Source organism: Pan paniscus, chromosome 15 (assembly GCF_029289425.2).
Source record: "Pan paniscus chromosome 15, NHGRI_mPanPan1-v2.0_pri, whole genome shotgun sequence".
NCBI lineage: Eukaryota > Metazoa > Chordata > Mammalia > Primates > Hominidae > Pan > Pan paniscus.
In genome coordinates, this window is record NC_073264.2 from 105,827,039 (window position 1) to 105,841,758 (window position 14,720).

Genomic DNA, 14,720 nt, shown 5'->3' on the forward strand with positions numbered 1-14,720 from the left:
TCTGATCACAGTGCAATAAAACAGGGCACTAACAACAGATCACCTTCTTTAAAGTCCTCACCTCTTGTCAGCTTAGACGTGGGATAGACACTACGTCTGACACGTTTTCTACTTACAGGCTAGATGACTCTGCTTCCTCGTCGGCGGAATGAGGACCAGGCTGTTACACGTCTCTGTATTCTGCAAGTTAAAGGCAGTGAAACACTTAATATCCACAGCACACAGAGCGTGACACACACAGACAGCACTCAGTGAATGTTAGCTGCCAATGCTAGCGTAAGATGAGACACACACTCTTCTGAATGACTCTGAGTTAGAGGAAATGAAACATCAAATTAGAGGCTCAACTAATTTGATAACAAGAGCACCACACATCAAAAACCCTGGGACGCAGCCAAAGTGGCTCTCAATGGACAAAGTATAGCCTTAAGTAATTCTTTTCTTTTTTTGAGACAGAATCTCGTTCTGTCACCCAGGCTGGAGTGCAATGGTGCGATCTCTGCTCACTGCAAGCTCCGCCTCCCGGGTTCACGCCATTCTCCTGCCTCAGCCTCCCAAGTGGCTGGGACTACAGGTGCCTGCCACCAAGCCCGGCTAATTTTTTTTTTTTTTTTTTGGATTTTTAGTAGAGACAGGGTTTCACCGTGTTAGCCAGGATGGTCTCGATCTCCTGACCTCATGATCCGCCTGCCTCGACCTCTCAAAGTGCTGGGATTACAGGTGTGAGACACTGTACCCAGCCTAGCCTTAAGTAATTCTAATAGAAGGTAAGAAAGGATGAAAGTGTGCTTTCATTTAAGAAACTAGAAGAAGAAAGAAAATATGACTCAAAAGAAATTTAGGAGAGCCTGGTCCACACCCTGATTCCTCCCTATCTCCTCCCCAGCTGTAGTGATGTCACTTGTTATTGTATTGTTGGGCTGTATTATTGTATTGTTCCTCACAAACAGGGAACACATGTTACTTCCAAACTCTAACAGAAACAGGCTTTACATGCCAGGAGTCAACCCCAGGCCTCCACAGCACAGGTATTCACACTCTTCATGCCCACTCACATGCAGGGCCTCCAGGAGCTCAGCCAGCAACTTCTCAAGATCAGGGACATTGGAGGGGCAGCCAGCTTGGACCAGGCAGAGGGACCACCACGCCAACTCCACAACCCAAGCCTTCTTCCACAGGGCCTTTCAAACATCTTCCCTACTATTTTATTCTGAACCTTTGTAAACACACAGCCAAGTTGAAAGAATTGTACAGCAGACACCATCTACCTCCTTCTAGAGTCTCCCATTAACGCATATATGGTCCAAGCTCTGCCCTGGTTGCTCCCTCTCCCCACCAGCTATGCGTCCCTCGGCCGTCTTTTTAAATATGTTTCATTTTAATTTATTTTTATTTTGTTTTATTTTTTGAGACAGGGTCTCACTCTGTCACCCAGGCTGGAGTGCAGTGGCGTGATCTCAGCTCACTCCTGGGCTCAAGGGAGCCTCCCACCTCAGCCTCCCGAGTAGCTGGGCTTGTGTTTACAGGCGCCAATACCAACACACCAGCTAATTTTTGTATTTTTTGTAGAGACAGGGTTTTGCCATGTTGTCCAGGCTGGCATCGAACTCCTGAGCTCAAGTGATCTGCCTACCTTGGCCTCCCAAAGTGCTGGGATTACAGGCGTGAGCCACTGTGCCCGGCCTCCTATTTTTTTTTTTTTTTTTTTTTTTTTGAGACATAGTCTCACTCTGTCACCCAGGCTGGAGTGCAGTGGCATAATCTCAGGTCACTGGAACCTCTGCTTCCTGAGTTCAAGCAATTCTCATGTCTCAACCTTCCTAGTAGCTGGAATTACAGGCACCTGCCACCACGCCCAGCTAATTTTTTTTATTTTTAGTGGAGACAGGGTTTCCCCATGTTGGCCAGGCTGGTCTTGAACTCCTGACCGCAGGTGATCCATCCATCTTGGCCTCCCAAAGTGCTGGGATTACAGCCATCAGTCACTGTGCCCGGCCCTTAGTACATTTTAAAGTAAATTGCAGTCTACTCCCTCTGAGCCCTTCAGCAGGCAGATTATAGGGTGTTATATGTAAAAATGTTTGTTTAGAAATAGAATGCTCGTTCCCCAGTGCTGCAAAGAAACAGCACTTGAACATAAATTTAATTCTCTCAGTAAGTCCATTTTTACTTTCTGCAGAAAGGGTGCCCATCGCAGATGCAACAATGGCGAGAGCACATCTGAACAAAGGAGGGAAGCAATTTTTATCCCGTACGCAGTTTGTCCCTGGTACTGTGTCCTGTCTCCATTGGCTGCAGCCAGACCTCACAATCTAAACTAAAACCCGACTGGCTAAAAGTTTAAAACTTTTCTAAATAGGTAAAAGTAATGGAAAGACAAAGGAAAAGAAGTTGCTTTTGCCAAATAGGGAAGGGGCATAGGCTGCGAGCTGGGATATGCCTGCGAGCACGTCCGGTACAGATATTTTGGTCAAAGTACAAAGACATGGAATGTATTACGTGCCTGTGAGCATGTTTAACAGCTATATAGGATAGGGCTTCACAAAGAGTTACTAGCACAAAGCAAGGAGTCTTGAAGGAAGTTAGTCTTTAAAAGAAACTTTTTTTAACACGATTTATTCTTTAACAAGAAGGGAAACTTTGAAGAGGAAGTTTTACTTCCTACATAGGGAACTAAAGTTCAATATTCATTTATGATTTACTGGGGTTTTACCCTGTCACCCAGGCTGGATGGAGTGCAGTGTGGTGCAATCGTGGGTCGCTGCAGCCTCAACCTCCCAGGCTCAAGTGATCCTCCCTACTCAGCCTCCCAAGTAGCTGAGACTACAGTCATGCACCACCACAACTCAGCTAATTTTTTTTTATTTTTTGTAGAGCTGGTGTCTCCCTATGTTGCCCAGGCTGGTCTTGAACTCCTGGGCTCAAGTGATCCTCCTGCCTCAGCCTCCCAAAGGGTTGGGATTATAGGCATGAGCCACAGCACCTGGCCCCTTTTCTCTATTTTTTTTTTTCTTTGAGATGGAGTCTCACTCTGTCACCCAGGCTGGAGTGCAATAGCGCAATCTCAGCTCACTGCAACCTCCGCCTCCTGGGTTCAAGCAATTCTCCTGCCTCAGCCTCCCCTGTAGCTGGGACTACAGGCACCCACAACCACGCCCGGCTAAGTTTTTAATTTCATTTTATTTTTTAGTAGAGATGGGGTTTTGCTGTATTGGCCAGGCTAGTCCTGAACTCCTGACCTCAAGTGATCCGCCCACCTTGGCCTCCCAAAGTGCTGGGATTACAGGTGTGAGCCACTGGGCCTGGCCTCCTTTTTTTCTTTAAAGTAAAATTTACATGTAGTAAATAGTATTTGGCCATAAAGGGAATGAATTACTGATACATGCTACAATGTGAATGAACTTTGAAAACAGTAAGCTAAGGGAAAAGAGGTAGACATAAAGGGCCACCCACTACACGACTCCATCCACATGAAAGTCCAGAAGAGAGAAATCCACAGAGACAGAAAGTAAAGGCTGGGCACGGTGGCTCACGCCTGTAATCCCAGCACTTTGGGAAGCCAAGGCGGTGGAGGCCCTGAGGTGAGGAGTTCAAGACCATCCTGGCCAACATAGTGAAACCCCATCTCTACTAAAAATACAAAAATTAGTTAGGTGTGGGGGTGCACGCCTGTAATCTCAGCTACTCGGCTGCTGAGGCAGGAGAATTGCTTGAACCTGGGAGGTGGAGGGTGCAGTGAGCTGAGATCGCACCACTGCACTCCAGCCTGGGTGACAGAGCAAGACTCCATATCAAAAAAAAAAAAGAATAGATTAGTGGTTGCTTAGATGACTTCTAACAAACGCATACACCTACGAAGAGGGAGAACACCACCACCAATCCAGAATGTTCCCTCATGCTCTCTCCCAGCAAAGCCCCACCCCCACCCTACCCCAAAAGACACCCCCTGGTACGATTTCTTGCCAGTTCTAGAACACCACATAAAAGGAATCACAGCAGGTCCTGTTCTGTGGAAGGTCTCTTTTGCTCAGCATCATGTTTATAAAGTCATCCATATTGCTGCACGGATCGCTCGTTCATATTGATATTCATTAGATAACGGTTGGACCAGTCCTCCCACCCTCCCTCCCGCCATCTCTCTCTCTCTCTGTTTCCCTCTCTCTTTCTTTCTTTCTTGAGATGGAGTCTCGCTCTGTGGCCCAGGCTGGAGTGCAATGGTGTGATCTCGGCTCACTGCAACCTCCGCTTCCCAGGTTCAAGCAATTCTCCTGCCTCGGCCTCCCGAGCAGCTGGGATTACAGGTGCCCACCACCATGCCCGGCTAATTTTTGTATTTTTAGTAGAGACAGGTTTTCACCATGTTGGCCAGTCTTTTAAATGAATCCAATGAAATCTAAATATCATGGTGATTTAATCATCAATTTTTAAGAGACAATTTTTTAACAGACTTAAATGTTTTCTCCTTTGCCTTGTATTTTCCCTCCACTTTGCCCACAGAATTTTATGCCAACATGACATATCTTCTGCTCCAAGTCCTCCGCTGGCCTCACTGTGCTTTTCCGTAATGGAAATATGTGTATAAATTGAAATGCCACTTTTCATTCTTTACTTCATAAGTCTCTTATCTTTAAATGTTTCTACTGGATTCATTATTTTTCAATCATTAGCCCACAGTTTCTCAAAACCACTGATTTGGATACAAATAATCTATATTATACATTTTGATTAAAAATCGTTACACAGAAAAAGGAAGTTTTCATTGGGGATGCATCTCCTGATGAAGGGGACGGGCTTTTTTCCGTGTAGCCCCTGTTTCCATGGGTGACGACGACTTGTTGAAAAGACTCACTATCCCGCATGGAACGTCCTCCTGCTTTTTGGGTTTTAGGGGCTAGCACCGAGCGTCTTTGTTCACACGAACAAGTCTACGGGACAAAGGAGGATTGGGGCAGCACTTCCGCAAATCTGAGACGGGCCACCGGGAATCGCCGCTGCGGTCGGGGGGCTGCGACGCCACCAGCCCCGGGGTGGAGAGCGGCTTTCTGGGCGTCCGGGCAAGTCCATGCTCCGGGTGGGGAGGCCGAGGGGCCGAGGAAGTCGAGGGTCTGGACATTCGCTGCCCCGGAGCCGCGTGAGCCCGCCCCGCCCTGGAACGTCTCTCCCAGGCGTTCTCGCCTTTGCAGCCCCCGCCTGACTGCGGACCCTCCGCTCCCCACACGCTCCTTCCATCCCCGCTTCCCTCTCCCTGCCCCTCCTCCTCCCCCGTCGTCAGCCTTGACAAAGGAGGGCGATGCCACTGCTTACCGCCAGAGGGCGCGCCGCGCCCCCAAACGGACACTGAAGCGGGGCGCCCCCTGGCCGAGCGGGGCGCAGGGGAAGAGGGGGCGGAGGGGGAGAGGAGGTGCAGGGACAGAGGGGGCCCAGGGGGCTTCCAGCCTCCTGCCTGGGTCCTGGTTTGGTTGCCCCCGCACCACCCAGCGCTTGCCCACCCTGCCTCAGTCTCCCCATCTCCCAGCCTCGGGGCTCCTCTGGCTGGCTGGGGCCCACCCTGGGGCAGAGCCGCTGGGTCTGGGGATGGGTAGCATCAAGATGCCTCGAAGTCCTGGCCTGGTCTTCAGGCTCCCTATAATTAGGACTCCACCCCCACCCCTACAGGAGCCTGTCCAGAAGGTCCTGGGCGTGGCTGGGGTGTCGTGGACACCTGCCATCTTTCCTGAACGCGGCAGACACCTGCGTCCCACTCCAGTGCAGGCGGCCTGGGCCCCTTCAAGGAATGGCTGGGAGTGGGAGGGTGGGCCTGGGGTTTCACGGCCCACACCTGAGGCCAGTCACACCCCGACTGGGCCAGGCAGAAGCTGCACAAACTTCACACTGGAAAGGTGGGGCCAAGGGCAGCCCCAGCCCACCTGCCAGCACCACCCCATCCCCAGCATCTGCCGGGCACAGTGGGGGCACACCTAGCCTCCCCACCCCTACCCACTCTTGACATATAAGGCCTCAGCCAGGAAGTCCAGAAGGACGAGGGTGTGGATGGGCGTCTCAGGAAGTCCAGAAAGAGGAGGGCGTGGACGGGGATCTGTACTGGAGGCCTCTACCACCTGTGAAGCCATCGGGCCTGTGGGCCGCAGGGCAGGACTCCCAGGTCTGGAGGGCCCTCAGGCTGGCCTCCATGAGGTGCCGCGAGGCTGGGGTACAGAGCTGAGTCCCCACAGCCCTCACCTCCCTGGCCCCTGCCCATGACAGCCTAGCTCCTCCTGGAGCCACCTCACCTCCCTGGGCCTCTGTTTCCCCCTCCGTAGAGCAGAGGTGTTGACGGCTTTCGCTTGGAAGGCTAAGCCAGTCTGTCTCTGCGGAGTCCACGTGCTGCCAGCACGCGGTCCATGCTCCGGAGTCAGCATCCCACCACATGGTGGAGGGGATGTTCTGAAACCCCTCTTTGAAACTCACAGAACCTGGGGACAAAGCGGGGCAGTGTTTTGTCAGTGAGAAGTGGCCGCAGGAGGGGCCCAGTGACCAGCACCAGGTACAGGAGCAGACCCACGGCCCGGCCCACAGGCACCAGACACCCTGGGCACAACCGGGCCTGGGTTCCCTCTGACATGGGGCACCCGGACAGATACTTGAGCACAGCCAGGCCTTCAGATGACAGCCATCCCCGCAAGCATCTGACCACGTGCAAGACCCCGCACCTGAGCTTCCCAAATGAGCCCCTCCTAAATGCCAACTCCAGAAACCATGAAATAATTGTCCACTGTTTACGCATCGGAGCCGCTGGCCATGCAGCAAAGGGACCAAGCTGCTGGCGCGCACAGGTTCATCTCCCAGTGGCTCCTGCTGTCGAGGGCTGCCCCCCTGCTCCCCTCCTGCAGGGCTTGTTCCCAGCAGGTGCATCCTCTAGCTGGGCCTGGAGACCCGGCGCCACATGGCACAGCGGTGACTCTACAGCACCCTTGTGTGCGGCTCTAGGTGCTCCCACCCGCCTCTCTCCCGGCTCAGCCTGGGCACCTTTCTCCTGGTCGCTGTGTCCCAGCACTCTCCCCTTAGGAGGCTTGGGCTGGCGGTTGTGAACGTTTCCGACCGGGCTGTCCTGGCTCCCCACCAAGTGTGTGTCCACCCCTCCCACCATGGCTGCTCCCCACGTTGGCTCAGGGAGCCCCTGAGGAGGTCCATGGCGTCCCAAGCCCACCAATGCCCACCACTGCTTTCAGCTTCCTCGTGCTCGCCAGCCACCAGGTTGGTGGTCTCTTCCTGCCCACTCTTATTTTGTGTTCCAGGGGAACATGCTGCCACCAGGCTTTACTGTGGACAGTGTCCTCTGTGTCTCCGGTTGTGCAATCTTGGTGGCTCATGTTTTACAGGGGGGTTGGGGAGAGCCAAGCCCGTGATCACTTCTCCCGCATCCTTCTCCATATGGAGAGGTTATGATATCTAGCCTCAGAACCACAGTCGTCTCATGCTCAAGGCCTGTGGGCCAGGAATCCCGAGCTGGTGGTATTGAGCCAGGAATCCCGAACTGGTGATATGCACTGTTGCTTTTCCAAACAGAAAAAGAACAAAAACTTGTAGTCCAACCCAGTTGACTCCTTAAACTACCTCTTCGAAACTCACAGAACCTGGGGACAAAGCAGGGCAGTGTGTATATATGAAGCTGATAAACTTAAAAGACAGCTGTGAAGCCATGAAAATCCATGGAAGAACCCTAAATGCATATTACTGAGTGAAAGAAGCCAGTCTGAAGAGGCCACATACTATATGATTCCAACTCTAGGACATCCCAGAGAAGGGGAAATTACGGAGACAGTAAAAGGACCCGTGGTTGCCAGGGTTAGTGGGGAGGAAGGGATGAATCAGCAGAGCATGGAGGGTGTTTACGGTAGAGAGGGCAAACCGGTGCAGCCACTATGGAGACCAGAATGGCGATATTTCAAACAGTATTTCAAAAACTTATATTAGAATTGCCACATCATCCGGACATTTCACTTCTGGGTATTCTCCCAAGAACTGAGTGCAAGGACTTGAACAGATATCTGCACACCTGTGTCCACAGCAGCATCATTCACCAACACGCGAAGGTAGAAGCAGCCCAGGTGCTCACGGATGGATGAACCTGGTGTATCCAGGCCGGGCGCGGCGGCTGGGCGAACGTGGTGTATCCAGGCCTGGCGAGGCGGCTGGGCGAACCTGGTGTATCCAGGCCGGGCGAGGCGGCTGGGCGAACCTGGTGTATCCAGGCCGAGCGAGGTGGCTGGGCGAACCTGGTGTATCCAGGCCGAGCGAGGTGGCTCACGCCTGTAATCCCAGCACATGGAAGGCCAAGACGGGTGGACCGCTTGAACTCAGGAGTGCAAGACCAACCTGGCCAACAGGTGAAAATCCATCAATACAAAAAATACGAAAATTAGCTAAACATGCTGGTGTGCGCCTGTAGTCCCAGCTACTCAGGAGGCTGAAGTGGGAGGATTGCTTGAGCCCAGGGAGGTCGAGGCTGCAGTGAGCCATAATGGCGTCACTGCACTCCATCCTGGGCAACAGAGCGAGACCCTGTCTCAAAAAGAAAAAAGTGGCGTATCCATCAAGGGGAATATTATCCAGCCTCAACAACACCACCACCAACAACAAACACAGGAGGTCCTGACACAGGCTGCCACACAGCTCAGGCTTGAAGACATTATGCTGAGGGAAAGAACTGACACAAAAGGGCAAGTGCTGCCTGACTCCACGTTTGTCAGGCTCCCAGAGCAGTCAAAACCGCAGAGACAGAAAGCAGAATGGAGGGTGCCAGGCTGGGGGAAGGAGGGTGTGGGGAGTTTGTGTTTGCTGTTTCAGAGTTTCCGTTTGGGAAGGTCAAAAAGTTCTGGAGATAGGTTGCATAACAATGCGAACGTACTTACTGCCACTGAACTTGAACTGTACCTTGAAACATGGGAAGACGGTGTGGAAACAAGCCCCCAGTCAGCTAGTCTGGCAGCTGATTTGATGCAGATCAAGAGGGAAGTGAGGAATCGATAGGGAAGACTGTGATCACCCCTGATCGGCACAGACAGATAGGAGGTGTTAAGGGGGTTCAGAAGAGGTTAAGACATAGGAGAGATGGATAAGAAGGTTTTCCGTACTTCCGATCGAAATTCCAGAGGGGCTGGGCACAGTGGCTTATGCCTGTAATCCCAGCACTTTGGGAAGCCACGGCAGGTGGATCACTTGAGGCCAGGAGTTCGAACCCAGCCTGGCCAACATGGTGAAAACATGTCTCTACTAAAAATACAAAAATTAGCCAGGCATGATGACGGGTGCCTGTAATCCCAGCTACTCGGGAGGCTGAGGCAGGAGAATCCCGGAGAACCTGGGAGGCAGAGGTTGCAGTGAGCCAAGATTGTGCCACTTCACTCCAGCCTGGGCCGGAAAGCGAGACTCTGAAGAAAGAAAAGAAAAGAAGCCGGGCGCGGTGGCTCACGCCTGTAATCCCAGCACTTTGGGAGGCTGAGGCGGGCGGATCACGAGGTCAGGAGATTGAGACCATCCTGGCTAACATAGTGAAACCCTGTCTTTACTAAAAATACAAAAAATTAGCCGGACGTGGTGGTGGGTGCCTGTAGTCCCAGCTACTCGGGAGGCTGAGGCAGGAGAATGGTGTGAACCCGGGAGGCGGAGCTTGCAGTGAGCAGAGATCATGCCACTGCACTCCAGCCTGGGTGACAGAGCGAGACTCGCCTCAAAAAGAAAAGAGAAGGGAAGGGGAGGGAAGGGGAGGGAAGAGGGAAGAAAGGAGGGAAGGAGGGAAGGAGGGAAGGAGGGAAGGAAGGAGGGAAGGAAGGAAGGAAGGAAGGAAGGGAGGAAGGAAGGAAGGGAGGGAGGGAGGGAGGGAGGGAGGGAAGGGAAGGGAAGGGAAGGGAAGGAAGGATGGAAGGAAGGAAGGAAGGAAGGAGGGAAGGTGGGAAGGCGGGAAGGAAGGAAGGAATTCCAAGAGGTGGAAATAAATAAAACGGGGAGTGCCCACCAGCTCCCTGACAATATGGCTGAGAATTTTCCAGAACTGATAAAATATGGAAACTTCAGCCTCAAGAGTGCAGCACTCTCAAGCAGGAAGAATAAAAGCAGCCCATACCTAGCTGTCCCGTGGTACACTCAGAATGCTGAAGGAGAACTTGCTGGAGGCAGACCCCGCGAATGGCAAGAACAGGAGCAGATGACCGTCTCTGAAGTGCCGAGGCAGAGGCAGCAGCCGGACCCACACGCCCTGCTCCACTCCCACTTACGGGTGTGGGAGAAGCATCAGATCAGCAAAATGACTGCGCCACCACCCAGCTCCTCAGCAGAGCAACCTCCACAGAATACAGCTCAGAAAGAGGGGACGCCTGGGCTGCCAGAAAGAGTGGGGTGCAAACATGTGCAAACCTCAACGGGTGCTGGCTGTGTGCAACAAAGCCCTGTGGAAAGCGGAGGGTGATAAAGGCAAGGCAGACCTGAGTATCGGGCAGTCGTAATGATCTGTGAGCCAGGAGGGGCGTGATCTATCAGGAGGAGGATGGAAACACTGGCTATCTTTGAATTCTAAATATACTTGTTAAAATTCTAAGAGTGACTATTTTAAAATAGAAATAGAGCATATAACTTCCACTTAACTCTCCAAGGAAAAAATAGAATGTCAGACTGAGCCAGAGCCATGGAAGAGTGCTCAGGCAGCGGGAGCTACACGTGCAAAGGCCCTGGGGAAGGAGGGAAGAGGCGCATGCCTGGCACTGATGTCTGTGCGGCTGGAGGCAGACGGGCGCAGAAAGGGGTCTGAGACGTGGCTGGAGGCAGCAGGACCAGACAGGATGGAGCCTCAGGGCCGTGGTTCTGAGCTTCATTCCAACAGCAGGAAAAGGGAGGCATGTTTGTAACCTGCAGGGAGGCGGGAGCCATGGACAGGATTGCATCTGTGACTTGCCAGCATCCCGCTGGCTCCCATGGAAGCAGACTGCCCTCAGGCCCCAGCGGAGGGAGGGAGAGCAGACAGAACAATTTCGGCCCCTGGACATGGTGGCGGCAGAGGAGGTGGTGAGCAATGCAGGAAGGGAGATTTAGGAAGCAGTGCCTAGCTCTTCGGTGTGGAGGCAGTGAGGGGAGGGAAGAACACGGAGAGAGGCTGGCTCGGGGCTTGACAAAGTGGTGGGGTGTCCCACAGGAGGCAAAAGCAGATGGTGGGGGCGGGCGAGAGAGTCACGGTTCTTTCAGCCTCATCAAGTGTGTGTTTCTGAGGACGTGGAGGGCGGTGGGAGGCTGACGGTGCACAGACAGCGCGGGAGCAGGGGCCGGGGGCAGTCTTCATAGATGAGATGGGGCACGGCCCCTCTGGAGAGGAGGCCTCTCCTCGGGGAGAGGAGGGGATGACAGACGCAGAGGTGGGGCAGCCAGGGAGGTAGGAGGGTGCTATGGACTGAAGTGTGGCCCCCCCAAATCCTTATGTCAAGCCGCAACCCCCAATGTGACTGATTTGGAAATAGGGTCTTTAGAGGGTAACTACGACCTTTACGAAGTCATAAGGGTGGGCCCTAATCCAACAGGGCTGTGGCCTTCCAAGAAGAGGAGGAGACACCAGAGGCGGACGCAGCAAGGCCGGGAGAAAGGTTTCATGAGAAACCAGCACTGACACTGATGGCACCTTGATCTTGGACTTCCAGGCTCCAGAGCTGTGAGAAAATAAAGGTCTATCGTCTAAGCTGCCCAGGCTGAGGTCTTCTGTTACGGTAACTTGGGCTCACTCATCCAGAGGGGAACCAAAAGCGTGTGGGGTCCTGGCACCCACAGGCAAGCGCTGTCAAGAAAGAGGAAGCAGAAAGCGTGTGCATGGCTGCCCCTTCAGAGCCTGCAGAAAACTGTGCAGACAGGGCACGGGCACAAACCCATGTGAGCAGAGAAGCATCTCTCCGGGTGAACACCCGCACTGCTGAGATGCACCTGCCCCCGCAGGGCTCAGATGTTCCCTGTGAGAGCAGCGCCATCCCCCACGCCTCCTGAGGCTGCCTGGGTCCCATAATGGCCACCGTGCCATCTCCTATCCCACAAGCCCTCCTAACCCTGCCTCTCCCTCGTCAAGAGGCAGGGGCTGTGTCCCCTCCCCTTGAGCCTGGCTAGGCCTTTGGGTCTCTGCTGACAGAGGATAGCAGAAGTGAGCTGGGTTAGCTTGGTGCATTACAGTTGCTCACGCCTGTAATCCCAGCACTTTGGGAGGCCGAGGCAAGACGGTCACTTGAGCCGAGGAGTTCAAGACCAGCCTGGGCAACATAGTGAGACCCCCCCTCTCTACAAAAAAAAAAAATTGTTTTAATTAGCCAGGCATGGTGACACACATCTGTAGTCCCAGCTACTCACAAGGCTGAAGCAGGAGGATCGCTTGAGCCTAGGAGGTCAAGGCTGTAGTGAGCCATGATTGCACCACTGCACTCCAACCTGGGCAACAGAGCAAGACCCTCTCTCTCAAAAAAAAAAAAAAGGGACTCGGTGACTTGCAAGGCTATGTTCTGTCAACTGACAAAAAATAGACCAACACTGTAGATCAGGAAACAAAAGAGAAGGAGAGCCTCAGGAACTGCGGTTCAGGAGACACAGATCTAGCAAGGAGCTCAAACGTGTCTGTGTGGGGGAGGCCAGGCAGGGGCTTACAAAGGTTTGCTGTGAGTCTACACATCCGGAAGCTGTTGGCATGGTCCATGACCAACGGTGGGGGCTTAACAGCTTAGGACAGCTCTGGCTGATGATCAATCTAGTCAGGTGTGCCTGTCTCCAGGAGACCGGTGATCAGGCCCGGTGTGAATGGTTCAAATCAAATGCAGCTGGTTCACGATCTGGCCCAGGTCAACAGATCAATTCTATCTGGCGAGTTGGACGGGGTCCAGCTCCTCTTGCCCTCCCAGCTCCTTTTTAGATAGCCCTGACATAACCATCTCCATTACGGATTTTCTTTTCACAGCTCTGGAGTCCACGCACCTCCATCTTGTTCTCCTGGGAGGCTGACTTGGGCTCCAGCCACCATGCTGAGTGAACCATGACAGAGGTGGCCCTCCAGCCCCGACTCGGGCACCCCGGCTGATGCCATGTGGACAGAGATGAGACAGTCCTGCTGAGCCCTGCCCAAATTGCAGATTTGGGAGCAAAATACATGGTCTCTGGGATTTACGTCTGAGGGTTATTTGTGTCGCAGCAACAAACAGATGCATTTTGCCGGTGGCGCATCCGCCCACGACGGAGCCTGGCCTCAGCTCTGCAGGTGCGCTGCACCACCCCTGGTGTCCTGGCGTCACTGGTACCTGTTTCTCTCTCAAAGCTGTCCTGGTTTGGAAGATGAGTGGCACAGCCATCCCATCAATGCGAAACCAAAGGCCCCCTGAGGCAGCCCCCACAATTGAAGAGCAGGCTGCCCTCAGAAGGGGCCCAAACCCCTGCCATTGGACCAAACTGGCTGATTTAGTTTCCTGCCCTCTAAAGTGGAAATTAAGAAACTGACAATGAAAATGTCCCCTTTAGGCTGGGAGCGGTGGCTCACGCAGATAATCCCAGCACTTTGGGAGGCTGAGGCAGGAGAATCACTTGAGCCCAGGAGATGGAGGTTGCAGTGAGCTGAGATCGCACCACCGCACTCCAGCCTGGGTGACAAAGCGAGACCCTGTCTCAAAAAAAGTCATAGCTTGACTTCCAGAGTCTTCCTGTCTGCCCGGTGCTGGTCGGTGGTCTCTGGAAGCCCTCCAGCTGCCACCTTCCTTTCTGTCCCTCCCCGGGAGGGATATGCAGGCCCAGAGGAGGTGACTCCAGGCCGGTGGTCCCAGAGGAAGGGGGCTCCACCCTTCCCCTGAGTAGTGGGGAATGTGGCTTCACCCTTCCCCTGCATAGTGGGGAATGTTTGGGATCTGCTGGGAGGGGTCTGCCATGGGGGCAGTGTGGGAAGGTACTCAGAAACCACCAGCACCCCCCACCCTGGTGGCCCTGGATTCTGGTGGGGCCACTGGAAGCCCGGACCCATGCAGGTCTCAGCAACATCACCCCCTCCACAGTGAGATCCGTGTCAGAGTGACCCGCCCCAACCAGTCCCAGGGCTCCCTGCTTCTCAGACCCTCCCTCCTTCCCAGCCCAGAGCCCCTCCCTCCGAAGCTTCCCTTCTCCTACTCCACCCCCGTTGTGGGGAGAAAAGACCTGCAGAGTACCCCAACAAGCCCTCTGCACTGGGGGAGGGGTGCACGTCCACTCACCCAGAAGGGGATTGGGAACCAGAAGCCAGGTGAGCCTCCCTGAGATCACAGGGCCTGATTCCGGGACCCCAGTGTCCAACGCCTGCCCCCCAAGGGTGCTCCACAGCCCCTGCCTACACCTCAACCCCCCTCCACCTCCACATCTGTTCAGGCGATGTCCAACACCACCCGAATCTTACTGACCACTGGTGAGAAAGGGAGGGGCGAGGTTGGCCTCTGCATGGTAAAGCTGGGTAAACTGAGGCAGCACGTTCTGGGCAGCCCAGGACACCCAGGTTCCCGCCAGCCCACGGCCTCTCCCGCCTTGCACGGGCTTCACAGTTTGCCAGCGAAGGCACAAACGGGGGCTCCGCGGGCCGGCGACTCACCGCGCCTTCCCCACCCCGCCCCAGTTTCCCCCATGGAGCTGGTCTGCAGGCCCGGCATCCACACGCCCCACCGCACTGCACCGCTCTGCAGGTCGCTGGCGCCTGTTCTGGCCTCGCTGGGACCCCCACC

The 14,720-nt window shown here is 54.1% G+C and overlaps 2 long non-coding RNA genes across 3 annotated transcripts in view; one reads left to right on the forward strand and one right to left on the reverse strand.

Annotated features, from left to right (window-relative positions):
• Nucleotides 1–10,485, reverse strand: part of LOC117975910 (uncharacterized) — a 36,444-nt gene extending 25,959 nt beyond the window's left edge. The window contains exons 1-2 of the long non-coding RNA XR_004666355.2: nt 10,103–10,485; nt 117–180 (exon numbers count right to left, since the gene is read on the reverse strand). This is a non-coding gene — a long non-coding RNA (uncharacterized LOC117975910). The remainder of the gene's footprint in view (nt 1–116; nt 181–10,102) is intronic.
• A 248-nt stretch (nt 10,486–10,733) lies between these two features.
• Nucleotides 10,734–13,337, forward strand: LOC112437010 (uncharacterized). Of its 2 annotated transcripts, none has more exons than XR_004666354.3 (3): nt 10,734–11,037; nt 11,544–11,685; nt 12,950–13,337. It is a non-coding gene; the product is annotated as an uncharacterized LOC112437010 (long non-coding RNA). The 2 variants fall into 2 exon arrangements; XR_003025681.4 differs by having other exon boundaries at nt 11,544–11,726; nt 12,950–13,332.
• The last annotated feature ends 1,383 nt before the right edge of the window (nt 13,338–14,720 follow it).